Source organism: Cavia porcellus, unplaced genomic scaffold (assembly GCF_034190915.1).
Source record: "Cavia porcellus strain 051 isolate PalLab524CR breed Dunkin Hartley unplaced genomic scaffold, mCavPor4.1 scaffold_1, whole genome shotgun sequence".
NCBI lineage: Eukaryota > Metazoa > Chordata > Mammalia > Rodentia > Caviidae > Cavia > Cavia porcellus.
The window spans coordinates 141,640,563-141,644,934 of NW_026947484.1; positions in this window are offsets into that span (position 1 = coordinate 141,640,563).

Here is a 4,372-nt window from a genome sequence, read left to right on the forward strand (position 1 = left end):
TAAGATTGGCCTATGTCCCAGTCTCACTGGAGTTTGGCCTGAATAGAAGCAACAACAATAATCACATAACTTTTATTGCTCATTATGTGATACTTATTTCTTCTTGTTAAAAATCCTACCTACTTTAGGCTATTACCCCTTTGTAACTAAAACAGCATATTGCATTCTCCATTTGGGATTTCTTGAAAATAGTGTAAGCGGTAGACCCTGGTACTCTGAAAACTTTTAGTTGCTCTTGAGTCAAAGCAGAAGCTTCTAAGAAACATTTTTTCATATTAATTTCAGAAAATTACCTCTGGTAACCCACATGCATGACACAAGCATGCTGGGTGAGAGCCAAAGCACCATTTTCAGTATGGGAAGGAGGTGAGATAAAAGGTCATCTCCAAAGCTGTCACCACGCCAGTAACATTCTTCTGTGGATTTGTTGGGCTCTGTGCTGCTGAGCAGAGGAGGTCTTATCCTTTCTGATCAAACCAATGTTTCCCTTCCTTGACTTTCTGCTAGGAAAATTTGGTTTATTTATAAATATGTCGTATAAATTTTTTTTTAATTTAATGAACCCACTCTTCAGTCTTTTCAAGCGGCATAAGTAGTGGGCCACAACATCCTTACCTACAAATTGGGGTAATGCCCACCTCAGAAAGAGTCTGAGGATTAAATAAAGCCGTGTGTGAAGCAGTTGACCGGAGCCAAACACAAAGGAGATGCTCTGTGCATATTAGTTCCCTTTCCAACTTCTCTCAAAGTAGCTGAAACCCCAAAACTTACTTTGGGGAGCTATCATGCCAAGACCCTTAGATCACATTTCCATCCTCTCCTGGTGTGGGCTAGGGTATATTGGTAACAAGGAACTGTCTTTTATAGGCAAGACAAAAAGATTTTAATTTCCTTTCTGTTCCATAGCCAGGTTTTCCAAAACCAAAGATTAGAATGCATGACTTCAACATACACATGGTTGCTTTATTGGTTTTATTTTGTTTTTAGATATGTTAACTTATGTGTCAAGTTTTTCAAAGACAAAATAAGTAAACCACATTGTTATATATCTAAATAATTATCTTTTTATGAATGAAATTACATCAAAATAAATCAAGTTTAACAGAAAAAAGCAAATTCAGCAAAAAATCCTCAATTATTTGACATTGGAACTGTTAGAAATGACATTATCATCATAGGCATCATTTCTACATTAGCTGACAACTGTGGGCTCTTAGAGCAGGTTGCCAACAGTGATCTATCTTTGCTGGCCATGGATTGACCTTTCCTTCCTAAGCATCTTGGAACAGTTTGACCCTTGGTCATGTGTGCTACCATTTCCTCAGACCCACAGGTCTTGCAACATTAACTCTGGGTGTTTCTGAGCTGAAAGGCCTGGAAAATAGTTGGTATGTTCAAGTGATGGGAATGGAGGGGAAAAAATTCTCTAAAACTAGAAACATAAACAGATGTAACGTTGAGAAATAAGTCAAATAGCTACATTGTTATTTTGCTTTCAGTGATTTAATGCTATGGCTCATTCCTGACTCACTTCTTACATCTTTAGCCAAAGCTGAAAGAGTAGTTATTCCCATCTAAAATAGAAAAATATTCATTGAACAAAAGTCAAAGTTAATTAGTCAATAACTATTAACCAATTATTATTAGTTATTATTATTAACTAATTATTACAGTTATAATAGTTACTAACTAAATATTATCTGACACTGAAGTCCAGACTGGGTGACCTGCACAATAATTTTCTTTTGTTCGTATCATCCTTCAGAAAACTAATCCCTAAACCTAAAGAGCCAACAGGATTATTGGTTGCCACACCTCCTTCACTTCAGAAACTATAGGGGCCAGCAAATCATCACTTACCACTCCTCCTTCATCCTGAAGACCTCAGAAGGCAGTAGGATTGTCAGCTACCACTAGGCCACCACCTACAGAACCCTGGTGGGCTGGTGGAAGCCTCAGCCATACCACACAGAGCCCAGCAATGTGTAGATGAGTCCTTCTTCCACATAGACAACAGTGGGTAGGTTGAGGAGAGTGCAACAAGACCCACCTTCAACTCAGAGGAACTCAAAAAGGCCTAGTAGACACCCTAGTAGACCACCAAGTGACACAGTAAGGTCCCAGCTGAGATGCAAATGATAGCCAGGTAGATCTGGTGGACTATAACAGCCTAAAGCTACAGTAACAACAGGAGCTAAGGGTTGGCTTATATCAATACTCCTAGGCTAGTCAGACTAAGAAGAGTATAGGACTTACCAAACAGGCCCTGCAGGAGGAATTCAGGTAACTGTCTGCTCCCCTTCAATGTGGGACCCAGAAATTAAACAAACATCAGCCATAGCATAGGGACCTAAGACAGAAATTGTCAGTTGAGACCAATGGGATTAAAAAGATCAAAATATTAACCCAAGAGGTGAAAATGACAAAATGAAACAGCAAAATGCAATCTCAAATGTCCAGTACATCAAGAACAAGTACAGAACACATTGAAATAGAGGACTTTAGAAATCATATACCTGAAATTTTGAAAAGAAAGCAAGAGAAATAAAGAAACAAATCCATGAGGCTATAGAGGAAATCAAATTAGAAATAATCTCTCATGTAAAGAAAGAAGTGCCAGCCTTAATAAAGAAATTGCTGATTATAGCTAGAGAAGACATAGATTTTTTTTAAAAAAACTACAGAAGCATGAAAAAATGATGGAAACCTTGAATGAACAATTTAGGAAAGGAATAGAATGCATGTAATAAATTCAAAGAGATACTCAGGAAATAAAAATTCCACTGAAAGCTGGAAAAACCATTTGAATGAAGCTGAGAATAGACTTTCGGACCTTGAAGACAGGATTGCAGCTAGCAATCTCTGAAAGAAAAGAACTTTTAAAAATAATAAGTAAGCATGAAATAACAATTCAACAGCTTCAAGATGATGCAATGAAAAATAAGATTGATAGGGGTCAAAATGCAGGAGACAATGCAAATTACATTTTAAAAAATCTTTGCAGAAGTAATGGCAGAAAATTTGCCACACATGGGCTAGGAATCACATATACAGATGAGTAAGACATATAGAACACCAAAATAAATCTAAACCCAGACACATAATAATTAGGGTACCAGAAATTCAGCATAAAAACAGAAAACTAAAAGATGTTAGAGAAAAGACACAACTCACCTATCAGTGAAAACCCATTAGAATCATTACAGACTGTTCAACACAAATCTCAAGTCAAGACGAGCTTGGAGTTAAGTATTTCAAGCTCTGAAAGAAAACAACTTTCAACTCAGGTTGATCTACCTTGCAAACCTTTCTTTGAAAATTAATGGAGAAATAAGATACTTCCATGACAAAGAACAAGTGAAGAAATTCATGTCCACCAAACTAACCCTAGAAAGAGTACTGAAACACTACTAGAGAGAGATAAAAATGACTAAAATACACAGACAACAACAGAAAGAAACCACCAGGCAGGGGAAGCAGTTAAACAAGGAAGAAAGTAGTAAATCAACAACTGGAAAATAACATGACAAAGTAAAGTCAGGGCATATCAGTTATATCCATCAATGTAAATGCACTCAGTTCACCAATTAAAAGAAATAGATTTGCAGAGTGGATCAAGAAACAGGCTCCAGAGGAGCAGAAACATGGTGGATAGATAACAGCTGGCTACAGAGGCTCCCTGAGATAGTCAACTTAGAATTCAACATAATGCAGTATGGGGAGCCTCGAACAGAGGAAGATGAATTCTCTCATCCCAAGAAGAAACTAAGGTGAGAAGAACCAACCGTACAGTCTCAGTGCTATTATTGGAACAGCTAAAGGTTCAGTGTTTCCACCACAGCAGGTGACTTGCCGAGCCGTCTGAGGTCCAGCCACTTCAATTCACTGGAGGTGCAGTACACTGAGGTCAGGGGTCTGCCAGCCAAATGGAGAGCTGAGCTGGTGGGGATCCTGCATCAACCTGTGGTGAGTGATGGGAGTGGAGCCATTCCACAGAAAGAGAGGTTCTGGTGGGCAACATTCTGGGATTGGGCAGGATTGGCAAGTACAAGGGGCAACAGTGACTTCAGTCAGTTGTTCCCTTCCTGAACGGGATTGGTGGAGTGAGCTAGGCCTGGGTCACACAAACCTGCTGAGGCCCAGTGGGTTATACAAAATCAATTCCCTATGGCAACAGCACACAGTAACCCAGTGAAGCCTCAGAAATTTGGCTGACCCAGAGAATACAGTGCAGGAAACTGCAGCTTGACTGATCTGGAGGGGAGGGGCCAGTATATGCTGTCCCTGTTTGCAACTCACTAGCACACTACAGTGGGAAGAGTCACCTAGCCAATGTGCTTCAGAAGAATTGTAATCAACAAAGAAAGAAACT